The sequence below is a fragment of the Mirounga leonina genome, unplaced genomic scaffold, assembly GCF_011800145.1.
Source record: "Mirounga leonina isolate KUSES-001 unplaced genomic scaffold, KU_Mleo_1.0 Mir_128, whole genome shotgun sequence".
NCBI lineage: Eukaryota > Metazoa > Chordata > Mammalia > Carnivora > Phocidae > Mirounga > Mirounga leonina.
In genome coordinates, this window is record NW_023270320.1 from 23,405,226 (window position 1) to 23,420,068 (window position 14,843).

The 14,843-nt window shown below is 37.7% G+C and overlaps 1 pseudogene; it reads left to right on the forward strand.

Annotated features, from left to right (window-relative positions):
- The first annotated feature begins 727 nt into the window (after nt 1-727).
- On the forward strand, nt 728-2,742 carry LOC118009867 (annotated as a pseudogene).
- Nucleotides 2,743-14,843: the final 12,101 nt, after the last annotated feature.

A 14,843-nucleotide genomic window follows, 5' to 3' on the forward strand; every position in this document is an offset into this window, starting at 1 on the left:
CATCATCAGATAGGTGATATTTTCTCTTATTCTCTGGGTTGTTTTTTAACTTTCTTGTTGGTATCATTTGCAGCATAAAGTTTTTAATTTTAATATAGTCTAATTTTTTGTTGTTGTTGCTGTTGCTTGTGCTTTGGGTATTATATCTAAGAAACCACTTTCTAAATCAAGGCACAGAGATTTTCACCTATGTTTTCCTCTAAGCCTTTTATACTTTTGCTCTTCCTTTTAAGTTTATAATATATTTTGAGTGGATTTTTATGAATAATGTGTGGTAGGAGGTCCAAATTTATTCTTTTGTATGTGGATATTCAGTTGTCTGGAGACTATTTGTTGACAATTGTTCTTCACCCATTGATTGGTCTTCACACCCTTGTCAGAAATCAACCGACTATAAATGTATGGGTTATTTCTTAATTGTCAGTTCTATTTGTTGATCTATAAATTTATCTTTACACCAGGATTACTGTAGCTTTATAGTAAGATTTGAATTCGGGCTTTGTTCTTGTTTTTAAAGGTTATTTTGGCATCTGGGGTCCCTTGCTTTTCCATATAGATTTTCGAATTAGCTCGTCAATTTTTGCAGGGGGTCTGGAAGCCCTCCGGTGATTCACTGTGGCATTTCCTCCCAGAGTGGTCACCTCTTCTTGCCCAAGCTGCCTCTGTCACTTGGGCTACTCGGGGGAAAACATTGTGTCTGCCCTCAATTTGTGAACAGTGTGAGCTCTCAGCTAAAAGGCAAATGATTCAACTTTGTGAATTGATCAACAAGAGTAGGGAACTTTTTGCAACTTTTTGTAACTCATCGTACCTGGGAGCTATGTTTGGGGCTCCGGACGTCCTAGAACATTTTTTGGGTGTCCTTGCCTGTTAGTTTGCAAAATTTTCAATGCCCAGTGTTCCTGGTTTCCACATAAGATTCTTAAAGGTATAGCTTTTCATTAGTACTTGTAATGGGGAGTATATTCAATATGCAACAAATAATTTCACTGGGCTTTGCTGTCAGTTAACAAATGCACTTGTGGAAGCAAATAGCTCTTGAGAGGAATTGGCATCCTTAAAGTAGCAATAGACAAGCTCCAGATGAATACAAACTAACTAACTTCAATACGTGCTGATCTTTGCCAGCTTTGCTTGCGAGCAAGATGCTTTAAGAATGCCCTTCCACATCTTGACATAGATATGATGGGTATCTGTAAAGAGACTCGAGCTCTACTAATCATGGTTTTTGTTTTCTGTCTTTTATGATGTTTTGACAATTTGGGGGGACCTGTGGACCTGGGGAGGGGTTAGCTAATTCCTAGAGACAGCTAACAACTTGCCTGTGAGCATGCATCCGATATGCAAACCAATCAATCCGTCCAGCTCTACCTCAGTTTCATTTTCAGACTCCTGCAGTCAGGAATATTATTCCCCTAACCTAAATCACCCCAGATCCAGGGACCGGACAACTAGGGATCACTGCTATAACCCAGAGCCTATCAAAATTATTCAAACTATCCATTCCTAAGCTTGCTTAGCTTGCCTGCTCTACCTTGCCCATTTCTTCCTTCAAAAACAGAATATAAAGGCTTTGAGCCCCACTTTCCCCTTGCTCCTTCTGCCACCTGACTGAGCATGCTGTTTCCCCACGTGGCCCTGTGTGGAAGGGCGTGTCTCCTCCTCTAGGGAACTATTTAGCAACATTATTTTCTTTCTTTCTTTCTTTTTAAGATTTTATTTATTTATTTGAGAGAAGTGAGAAAGAGAGAGAGAACGGGCAGGGGGAGGATCAGAGAGAGAGGGAGGAGCACACTCCCCCCTGGAGCCCGATGGAACAGGGAGCCCGATATGGAGTTCCATCCCAGGACCCTGGGATCATGACCTGAGCCGAAGGCAGAAGCTTTAACCAACTGAGCCACCCAGGCGCCCGTAATAATATTTTCAATGGCAATGATCCCCTGATCTATTGGCCTCTTTATATCTGGAAAAAAAAAAAAAATCTCAGGTGCATTTTAGGAACAGAAACCTATGATACAAAGCACTTTTTGCTATATTGTTACATGGAGGGGTAATCTATGAAGGGATAAAGAGCACTTACTTCCCGGAACAGGCTAGCCCCCACCCCTGCCATGGTGACCTGTCATGTCATGTTGGAGTCATGTAAAAAAATGTGTTCTAGCTTCTCTGATATTTACTTGGCAGAATACAATATCTACCAAATCATACATCTCAGATTATGGGTAGATTCAGTAAGTCCCCTAGCAATGTTTACCACGAGTTAGCACAAATGTATTCAACCAATTAATCTTTCAGAACTTCGAAACCTGGTAACAATTACAGTGAAATTTTTACTTATGTTAACATCATAGGATTGGGAGAAGGAAAACTTGTCATCTCTTTAAAAGAATATTGAAAAGCTTGCAAAGACTTTTTTAAACATTACTCTTATGAGATATGGCAAGTTGTGTGCAATCTGGGCCTCAAGAGAGGGAAAATATCTACTACACATGATAGAAGATGGTGACATTTTTGCAAATATTAATTAAAAGAATGTTATGATCACTTTTTATAATGACCCCCTCCAGAATTTAATATATAATCCAGACATGCTTCATAACATTGATCAGGAAATGTTGAATATATGGAGCTTGATGAGTGACTGAAGACCATGTATGAAGAGGTTCCAGTGAGTCCTCAAATCTGTGCAAAAGAGGATCACAAGAAGATGAATCAGTAAACAAGCCATCCAGTTACTCTTGAAACTAACATGCATCCTGAATTAAACAAAGGTGAAACCATCACCTTGTCCAGTGGTGAGTGTTAGAAGAGTGGCAAGGGAGGACCAAGACTGTTTCATCTGGATATTAGACAATTAAATTTTTTTGACATCTTCAGTCCTGTGCTTTCAGATACCCTTCTTTCTACAAAGAAAAGAAAAAAAAAAAAATCCTCAAACTTTAAAGTATGTTGTGGATTTATTTATCCTCAGGTTCATGTTATTCTTGCATTAAATCTACCTTTTTTGTTTTAGATTAAAAATAAAACTTTCAATTTTGATATTGATTGCATTGAATCTGTGAATGAATTTGAGGAGTATATTAGTTTCCGATTGCTGGTATAACAAATTGCCACAAACATAGTGGTTGAATACAGCACAAGTTTATTTTCTTACAGTCCTGGAGGTCAGAAATGCAAAATGAGTGTCACTTAGCTAAAGTCATGACATCCACAGGGCTGGTTCCTTCTGGAAGCAATGAGGGGAGAGTCTGTTCCCTTGCCTTTTCAGTGGCTGGTGGCTGCCTCTGTTCCTTGGCTTGTAGCCCCTTCCTCAACTGTCAAAGTTCATGACTCCAATCTCTGCTTCAGCAATTTCATTGTCTTTTGACTTTGACTCCTCTTGTGTCCTTCTTATAAGGACCATATGATTATACTCTGTGTATCTGGATAATCCAGTATAATCTCTCCCTGTCAAAATCTTCAATTAAACCATGTCTGCAAAGTCTCTTTTGCCATATAAAGGGGCATTCATAGGTTCCAGAGATTAGCATGTGCACATATTTGGGGCAGGGTATTATTGCCACTCAGAGTATTTCCATCTTAACAATATGAAGTCGTCTGAGTCATGACCATGGGATGTGTTTTCATTTATTTAGATCTTCTTTAATTTCTTTCAACGGTGCTTTGTCATTTTCAGTGTATAAATTTTTCACTTCTTCTGTTAAACTGATACCTGAGTATTTTATTCCTATTGATCTATTATAAATGGAATTGCTTGCTGAACTTCATATTAGAAATGATTAATCTAGACCCAGAAATGCAAATGATTTCTGTATATTAATATTGTATACTGCAATCTTATTAACTCATATATTAGTTCTAATGGCTTTACAGTGGATTACTGAGGATATTCTATATTCAAGACCATGCCATCTGAAATGGGGATTATTTTATTTCTTCTTTTCCAATCTGGATGACTTTTATTTCATTTTCTTGCCTACTTGCCCTGGTTAGAACTTTCAGTAAAATATTGAATAGAAATGGTGAGATCAGACATCCTTGTCTCCATTACATATTTATTATAAATGAAATCTCAAACTAAATTTAGAAAAATCAGAATTTATAGGTAGATAAAGTGTCAGAAAATAAAATCATCTGTACTTCTGCATTTGGGTGAAGTAGTTTGTGACAGATCAAGTTACTACTAAGAACAAGGGGGGGAAGAGCCAAATGAAATGTAAAATGTATAATAAAATGATCATTTTTAATCACACTGGAAAGTTGTGGAAGCAACATGTACCAGAGGAACTATGGTCCAGGATTGTCTTGAATCTTGGGAAGGTGAGCTGATTATCTGCAAGCACATTTTTTGGAAAGCATCTGCAATTTTGGACGGGGCCTAATGTCTGAGAATATGAACTTGGCCTGTGTCAAAAGCTTTAGAGGCAAGGGGCCAACATAAGAAATGAACCAGACATAGACTGAGTCCTAATAAAACTGAAACCTAAGCTTTATTCAGCTCAGTTTTAATGTGATCAGCGTTCTTCTCTATTTGTGTACATTTAAAAATTTACAATAATTTGGTTATAAAGGATCATATAATTGAATACTGAGAGAGAATAAAACTACAATAAAAACACACCTATAAAAACTCAAGTGTTAAAAAGTCATCAGACCAGAACAAAATAACCTTAATTGATATATTCAAGGAAAAAAGAAAAAAAATGAGAAAAAGATGAAAAGATGAAAAATTTGCCGGATAATTGGATTCTATAAAATAAATAAATGGAAATACTAAGATGGACAATTTTATACTGATAATTCTATGAATGAATTTAACACAATAATATAAAAATCAAATGCCAGAATATACAACTAAAATTTTTCCATATGTGTTTCTAAAATTTCATGTGTCGAAAGAAGAAATTAAACAATATTGAATACCATAGCATACATAACCCATTAAACTTGCTAGATGCAGTCAATGCAGAGTTTAGAAAGAAATTTACTACTTAAGTGCATTTTTAGAAAATAAATACCTAAAAAAAATGTCAGTGATTTAAACTTGATCTCACTAAGCTAGGAAATCTAACCTATATAATGTAGAATGATGCATATAAATAAGATAAAAATATAAGTCAACAAAACAGAAGATAAAATATGCAATAGAGAAAAATTAACAAAGCCACAATTTGGTTCATTGGAAAAATTAATAAAAGTGATAAACTGCTGGGGCTCAGTCAATTAAGTGTCTGCCTTCAGCTCAGGTCATGATCCCAGGGTCCTGGGATTAAGTCCCACATCGGGCTCCCTGCTCAGCGGGGAGTCTGCTTCTCCCTCTGCCTTCCCCTGCTAGGGCTCGCTCTCTCTCTCCCAAATAAATAAAATCTAAAAAAAAAAAAAAGTGATAAACTGCTATCAAGACATATAGAAAATAGAAAAAAAGAAAATACACATTACCAATATCAAGAAAGAAAAAGAGGATTTTTTTTTTTTTTTGAGAGAAAGAGAATAGTGGGGGGGAGCAGAGGGAGAAGGGGAGAGAGAATCCTAAACAGGCTCCATGCTCAGCATTGAGCCCCACAAAGGATTCAGTCTCACAACCCTGAGATCATGACCTGAGCCAAAATCAAGAGTCAGATACTTAACCAACGGAGCCACCCAAGAGCCCCAGAAAAAAGAGGATTTTAATATAGAAATTAGATTCAGTAAAAAGAGAATGAGAACATGTTTTGAAAGAATGAAAGTCAATGATCTAATTAGAAAGTACATTGAATCTTGTCATTTTTCTTTTCAAAAATCTTGCAAAATCTTCCTGTTGCCCTGAGGATGAACAAGGGCAAGTGTGATCTGCTGCTTGTCCATAGATTAAGCTCATCTGCTGATACTGGACCTGCTCTTCCCTCTCAAAGCTACAGCCATACTGGCCACTGGCTTCCTTCAGTCCCTCATATATACAGAGTTCTAACCAGTATCAGGATTTTCACAAATGCTGCTGCCTCTGCCATAGACTAGGTAAGCCAAAGAATCTTTAATAAGGCCGCTTACTCTTGAGAGTCCTTGAAAGCATACTTGGCAATCTTGGTTTAACATGACATGATTTCTTGGGCTATGAAAAAGTCCAGAGCATAATCTCCAAATAGACTATTGCGGTGAACTCTGTAATTTATTTTTCTTGAATTTAAAAAATAGTGATTTGGGGCGCCTGGGTGGCTCAGTCGTTAAGCGTCTGCCTTCAGCTCAGGTCATGATCCCAGGGTCCTGGGATCGAGTCCTGCATCGGGCTCTCTGCTCTGCAGGAGGCCTGCTTCTCCCTCTCCCACTCCGCCTGCTTGTGTTCCTGCTCTCGCTGTCTCTCTCTCTCTGTCAAATAAATAAAATCTTAAATAAATAAATAAATAAATAAATAAATAAAAAATAGTGATTAAAAGATAGTCCATAACTACATAAAAATAGAAAAGAGAAAAACCAATCCATATTCCAATCTTCCAAAAGAAAAGTATTGTTAACATTGTTGAGTAGAGTTTTATACTTTATTTTTATGTAACGAAATTTTAAGTAGCTTTCCACATTATACTTTTTATGAGTTTATAATGTTCCATTATATGGCTGTATCATAAATAATCACTTCCTTTTGATGGAAAATTAACTTCTGATTCTTCTCTATTACAAATAATACTTTCATAAACATGTTTTTTTCGTAAAGCATTTTTTGCTTTTAGAGTTATTTCCTTAGACCATATTTCCTAATTGTGTCACTATAGGTCAAAAAGTATGGACGATTTTGGAGTGATTACTCCATAATGCCAAAGTACTATCTAAAGCAAAATGCTACTGTTCACTTCATTAGAAGAGTATGGCAGTGCCCACTCTTATAAGTTCTTCCTAAGATTGGATTTTCTCAATTTTTAATATATTTTCTAATTGGGTAATGGATACCTTCTTTACTTTAAAGACAAATTTCTATATATTTTATTATAAGTACTTTCTACAGAGGTTCGTGGTTCAGTTACATTTTTCCTTGTTTGTACATATTTTTACTCCTTTTTTTATTGCAAGAATATTGTCTTTAGGTTGATAACTTTTCAGACCACTTGAAATCATCAGCAGTAAAGGTACACAGCCCACGTGTATAGAATAGAAAGCAATGTATAGAGGACTTTAAGAAGAAACGGGGGTATTAGTTTTCTTGAAAAGTACTTGAATTGACCTTCAAACCATTCATCACACAATTTATAGAAATTAACCATTCCTCAATTTGTTGTTCTTTACTACTCCTTGCAAAGCACTGTATTAGACGTAGTTAAAAAGCACAAAGTTCCTAAAGCATATCTGCTCTGTACTGGAGTGAGGTTGCTGATAAAATTGTTTATTAGCAATTTGTCAAGATAACCGTGTCATTGTGTATCGTAAAATGCCCATGGGCCAAATGTAAATTATTCATAAATCAACATAGGAAAAGCAAAAGCCAGATCAGCAAGTTGAAGGTCATAGCTACCTGATCCACTGAAATGCTAATCAACCCATAATTATTAAAGATGAATATAGATAGAAATAAGAATTTCTGAACAAAAACTACACATTATCATGTACCTTAATTCACTTAATAAAGCTTCCAAATTAAATTTATGAAATTGTTAAAAGTCAGTCTCAATTCCTCTTTAATAAATGTAAAATTCTTCTAGCAAGACCGATACAATGCAGACGCCTAGAGCACCATAAATGGCGTTAGGGGAAAAACCTCACAGAATTTATTTCCCACTAATAACAACAGAACAAAGACATTTTTTTTCTGATTGATAAATGCTAACTTACACCTACTTGGCAAGCAACTAAATGTGTCTGTACAACAATGTAGATGATCTGTCACTCTTGGTTAATTACTTTCAGTTTCCATTAAGGATTCATCTTAATGCTATATGATAGAAAATAATGTTTGTGTGCATCTCAGATTTTTTAGTATCATAAACAATTTTATTACCAAGTATGTCAGATCATTTCAAGTGAGTAGATATCCCTTGGGCCCTACGTGTTTACAGCACTTTTGGCTGCCAGCTTTATCACGGTGAGGACAACCCAGGTCCTGCTTTCAATGATACTGCAGTAATGGATATGTTTCTGATAGAACTGGGATTTCTGTTTGTCAAACATTTTGTTGATTAACAGCTTCCCACCCCCAGAACTGTCCACATAGCTCAGCTCCAGGGAATTGACCAAAGTGTCAATGAGAGTACAAAAGACCCTCAAATGGGTACAAATCAAGAGCTAACAAAAAATAGTATATTTTATTTATTGAGCATTTTTTATTTTTTATTATTTATTTATTTATTTATTTTATTAACATATAATATATTATTTGTTTCAAGGGTACAGGTCTGTGATTCATCAGTCTTACACAATTCACAGCGCTCACCATAGCACATACCCTCCCCAGCGTCCATCACCCAGCCGCCCCATCCCTCCCACCCCGCTCTACTCCAGGAACCCTCAGTTTGTGCATTTTTTATGTGGTGTATCTAATGAGGAACTTTTTTATATATCTTGTGGGGAATTCTTTATATACGTAAATCCCTTATGACAATGTATAAAAAAGCTAATGTTATGAAAATCACTTTACAAATGAGGAAACTAAGGCTGGGGGTAGATAATTTCACCAGGATCCCATAACTTGTGGCAAGTGTCACTGAGCCAGCTCTGATCTCACAGCCTGTGGTTTTCACCATCATGCTGGATCTAAAGTGTTCGAGAGTGTGGTTTTCTTCAAGGCCAAGCCATTGACTCTAGAGCCACTTTACTCTTACAACAAGATACCGCATGTTTTGTATGTTGCTGTCTATACAGGGAGTAAAGAAATAACCTGGCTTCCGCTGGGAGCCTCCTGACTCCATTTCTGATCCACAAAGCTGTAGGGATCTTTCCGCTGCTTTGCACTCTGATTACCATTTCCTTTCTATTGCACAATCAACTTCGGTCTGGTGCCCTTTAGAGAATGAGGAAGAAGTTTTGTGCTAAAATTTTTAAATACTTTCAATCGAATGCAAATAAAACGATCAAACTCTGGGAAAATGAAATCCAAGGTAATAATGCCAATGTAATGCTTCCACACAGAGCCAATGCTCAGTGTTCAAAGCTTCCCAAAACCTGTTGATGCAATCATACTTCTAAGGGAATGAGTCTGTGCTTCTGAGTCTTTTTCCAAGTTTTAATGAGCATTCACAATGGTAAAGCAATTTGCTGATTCCTCCTTATTTGTGTTGAATAGAGCTTATTCAGCCACCAGGAAATGTGCTCAGCCTTGTGATAGCTAAAACATAGAGAAGTTTGTGAACACTTTTGAGAAAATGAAGGTTGTTTGGAGAAAAAACAGAAGAGGAAGAAATCACAGGCTTGGAGGATATTACGAAGTAAGCAAGTCTGGTAACCAAGAAACACAGACAGAAAGGGGGCGTTGAGAGAAACCAGCCTTTCCAGAGAAACACTTGGCCCGGGATCATCAGGAGGGTCAGCTGGGGAAAACACATCCCTTCTGAGGCCTCTTGTGGTGTACAAAAATCCTCTGGTCCACGAGCACTGACCCATGCCTTCACCACTGTTTTAAATAGACCAACTTGGGGCGCCTGGGTGGCTCAGTTGGTTAAGCGACTGCCTTCGGCTCAGGTCATGATCCTGGAGTCCCTGGATCGAGTCCCGCATCGGGCTCCCTCTGCTCTCCCTCTGACCCTCCCCCTGCTCATGCTCTCTGTCTCTCATTCTCTCTGTCTCAAATAAATAAATAAAATCTTTTAAATAAATAAATAAATAAATAAATAAATAAATAAATAAATAAACAAACAAACAAACCAACTCTAACCGGACACTTCACAGACAAGTCAGCAAGGACTTCTGTGCAATTGTTCGTCTTCAGGTATGAACTGCCAAGCGAGTAACTGCTTCCTGGCAAGGCTTGGGGAGGCCCAGAACCCACTGTCCCTTCCCTCCACGTTTATCAGACCAAAGTGAGTGTTATAAAGGTGAAAAGTGAGAGATAATGTCTTTAATGCTTTATAAAAATATACCAATTATTCTTTCTCAAAGTGTTATAAACGCTATTTTTTTTAACTTTTACAAATATGTAAACGATTATTCTAAAATGCTGCTCCTTGTGTTCTTGACTGTAGAAGAAAAATGTTGTGTCTCACTCCCAGACCACGGAGGGAACTGATTCATATATGCAATCGGTGTGCCTTTGATAAACCAATCTTTTGCTTTGAGGTGAAGATTTTGGCAATTTTGTCAATTATTTTTAAAATGTTTGATGTTTCAGGAGGTTCTAGAAGTCATTTTTATTGAAATCCAAAAATGGGTCTATGATGGAGATGATTTGCTGATATCGCTGGTGGCGATGGGCCATTGGGGGTTTCCAATGAGATCGTGACAATTGCTTTGGAAACTGGAATGCACGGTGCCATGTGAAAGTGTAATTTTGATTTGGTATTAATAAAAAGAATAGCAACAGCAGATATTTGTGTTTTTTGTCTTGTCTGAAGAAATACACAGCTGTACTGGGTTGTGTTGAAAATGAGGAGTGAAGAAACACCCAAATGAGGAAAAATATGAAGCCAAACTTAATTCTCTTTCAACAGCAAGTATATATCGTGCTTTCTCTTGCTTGAAGGCATTGCCACATGGAGTTTCCTTTCCTCTGCTTGGACACCCCAACCCGAAACCTCTTTACTTGGTTAACCTCTGTAGTCTCAGTTTAGGCATGACTTGGGAAGATGAGTTGATAAGATTCCTGCAGAACTTGAAGAGGAAGCCATGTTTCATGTGTGGTTTGTCATGTGTACAGCATAAAGAGGCCATGTGTGAAACTCTTCTTCGCAGAATAAACTAACTCAAATGAAGGAATAGTTTGAGACAGAAATGACCATGAAAGTGTCATCCTTGCTTCCTTGCTCACATTCCCCTTTCCACCCTAAAATTTAGAAAACTTTGGTACAGGGAGAGCTTGGTCATCTCCAGTGTTTGGGAAGGGGGCTTGAACCAATTTTGTGTGGATTCCAGGGGCTGGGAAGCGTCAGCTGACATCTGGAAGACGTGAGCACAAACAGAAGAGTGTAACCTGTTGTCAGGAGGTTATTTGGTAGACAGGTGGGGGCAAAAGAAGAGAAAAGAATGATCACTTTCATTTATGCTACTTTTCAGTATGTATAGAGATGCCTGCATCTTGTTTAGGTGATTCATTGATCTGTCCCATTCATCTACCTCTCTGGATCATAGATTCACAATGTTATATGCTTGTCAGGTCTGCTGGGCTCCTAGCAGGAGGCTCTTTTATGGATGAAAGACAAATTTATAGACAAAAGGACAGATAGCATGCCTAGAGATAGCATCTTATAACCCTAGTAATCTTCCCAGAAAATTCAAATCTATAAAAACCTTTTCACAATGTACCAACAATACAGAACAGATGATATTCTATCCAGATGATTGAAGGGCTCACAGAATAAAACCGTGGCACATATAATCCAATAAAAATGTTTGGATCTGTTGTTGTCCTTCTTAGCTTTTGTTTTAGAAGAGATTCGACCAATGTTTGTGGAAAAAAAGTTGGCAGTAAATGAATGCATTTGGTAGATTTGTTCTCTCCCATGCCTTTGCAAGTGATTTAATGGTCCATAAAAGACCTTTTTTAAAAAATAATTTTAAGAAATGTAATTCATTTAAACTACAGTATTTATCATAAAAATCCTTGAAAAAAGAAACAATGGAGAAGGCAAAATATCATGATGTGTAGATACTTATACCAAATAGTTCAGAAAAGTTCACTTTGTAAAATCTACCAAACTCCCCATAGTAGGTTCCGGTTGGACATTCCTTCTCTGCTGGTGGGCAGTTAGAAAAGATTTTGGAGCAAGGACTGTGAAGATGAGGAGGTGCCCATGGCTATTCAGTCATGCGTGAGAGTCTTCAGCTGACCAAATATTACTGTTTTATGAAATTTGAGACAATTGCCAGAATTCAAGAAATTGAAACATTAAGAGTTGGTTAAGGACTCTTACTGTCAACAGGTGGGGAGAAATCATGGTCTAGAACCAGGGCATTTGTCCCTTAAATCCTGCAACTAAGGGAGTCTTTGTAACAGGGTCAAATTAGCACATGGTATACTTATGTTAACAGAATTCAACTAGAGTCGTGAGAACCACCCTTTTTGAAGAATAGCAGTATTGACCTTTGCAAATAATCCTCACAATAACCATTTTGTGCATGGGCTTTGAAGTCGCAAGAGCAGAATTTCGATGCTGGCTCCACTCCTCAGTAATTGAGTGACTCTGGGCATCAATTAACCTCTCTGTGTCTCTGTTACTTCACCTATAATATGGGGATAATTATAGTATCGACCTCATCTGTATGTGCAGGAATAATAATAGTATCTACCTCAGAGGAGTTTTGAGACTCAAGGTAATAAATGTAAAGCATTTAGAACAGTATATACTTAGCAAGGTCTCAATAATAGTAGCTATTAATATCTTTTCAATATCCCAAATTTACAAATAAGCAAGCTGAAGCTCACAGGGCCTCTGTGCATACTACACATTATGTCCCCAGAAAGTGACAGAGCAGGGAATCAATCCCGGTTGTACCTGATAACAAAGCACATATTCCTTCCCAGATCATCATATTCCAGGTCTGCACATAGGCCAAAATAAAAGAATAAAGACAAGCAGTTCATCTGTTTGGTTAGATCAGGGAGAGAGGCAAAGGGAGGCTGGCTGTGGTAGAAAGGTGAGTTTAGGACTCAGCAGTAAGGTGATTGGAGCTGGTGCCTTGGTCTAGGGTATGACTGTGGGCATGACTTAAGAAAATGAAATAAAATAGTTTAAATTTGAAGCTATCCAAAATGTTATCCTACCCGGGAGTATGTGATAGAGGATTGTAAACCAATCTCTTCGTATTTCGTGTCTTGGTTTTGCAATTTGTAACATAAAAAGAACAGACCAAATCATCTTTTACTTCCCTTTCACATGTAAATCTTTGACTCAGTGACACAATCGACGTTCGGTTTTGTCTGATCGAAACTTCCATCTTTCACATTTTAAATGAATTCTTTAAACGAACCCTATCTTATCATGAATAAATATTTGTTGAGTCCTGACGAAGCATATAAACCATGGCAACTGTTTTAAGAGTTAAAGAGAGACGTTCGTGTTAATCCTTTGCTGCTCTCCAGGCACCCCCTCCCCGCCGCCCCCCCCCCCACCTTCCAGCAGGAAAAGCATTCCCTGTAAGCAGAAAGCAAGTATTTCTCTTTCAAACATTGAAGTAAAATGCTACTGACATTCAAACCTTGGAAGGTGTGGGGTGTGAGCAGGGCCTAGAATTTGAACGTGCAGAATAGAAGAGAAAAGAGATACCTTGATTAAGTTTAGAGAACATGAAATACTTAGATGAACCAAAACAGCCTTTGCTGGAGTATAGAGAGTGTGAATGAATGAAGAAATAGAAGGTGAGGTACAACTTCTTTATTATTTTGTATGTATGTATGTATGTATTTATTTTTTAGAGAGAGAGAGCATTTATTTATTTTTTAGAGAGAGCATGAGCGAGCAGGAGAGACAGAGGGAGAGAGAAAGAATCTTAAGCAGGCTCCATGCCCAGTGCAGAGCCCCACGCGGGGTTGGATCTCAGCACCCAAGATCAGGACCTGAGCTGGAACCAAGTCAGAGGCTTAACCGTCTGACCCACCCAGGCGCCCTGACGTACAACTTCTTAATATGTACAAGCTCCATAACCAGGAGCTGTGGGGTCAGGGTAAGTATTTGACAGTAGCCTGGGGGCAATAAGGAACCATTTAAAGTGTTAAGCAGAAGATGACTAGAGTCATAGTATTTTGGAAGGTCTGTGACAGCTGACGGTTTGGCAGGGAAAGGAAACTGAAGGAAGGTCAGCCAGTAAGGAATTGCCATTGTTAATCTACATCGCGGAACTAACTGACAAATACATGTCTTTGATTGGAGTACCTGGTTTAGCCTGTTGGTTGCCCATTAATATGCTTTTTGAATGAATAAATAATGGTTTAAGGTTAGAAAAAAGATGAGAAAATGCTCTGCTGACCCATAATAAAATCCAATAGACTTGAGCTGACAAGGATTAAGGTAATCCTGACAAAAATATAATAGCATTATAGAAAGCAGATTAAAGCACAGGAGTGTTTTTGTGCACACGACCAAAAATACAATCTAATACATTAAAATGTCCATGTTATTTGCAGAATGGCTCTGTTTGATATTTTATTTTCACTCATTTCCATATATGCAATCAAAACTCCAATATATTTCACATCCAAGCTCGTGCTATGAAATAGGATAGTCTGGTCAAACAATGTCGTAATTACACAGCCTCAAAAAATTTATACAGATCTTTCAAAGATAGAGTTTCCCCCACAATCTGGTTCTCACTCTGTTGGTGAGCCCTTTGCAACATTTTCCCCCTGCTTCGGTTCAGTTTTGGGAGTGTGTGTGGCAGGCCCAAATGAAATAAAACTGGGTGAGGTGAGTCACTTAAATGTTAATCGCTGCAAGTTTTCATTGATGGCTAGACAGAAGCCTAGAAAATATAACGACCATATGGAACAGGTCCTCTCCTTAAACAGTTTTCTGATATTGTTACCATGTGTAAAAGATATTATTTTCTATTGATCCTGGATTCTTGGCAAATATAACTTGCAAGCTTACCCTAGAGCTTACAAAATTATCAGCTTTTATATAGTTGATTACTATTTCAATTTTTTTGGTCTGTCTAGATGTTTTAGTAATTTTCACACCTTTTCTTATACGATCAACTTTCTTGGAAAGAGGGGGAGCTATGTACCCCAGCCTCCCCCT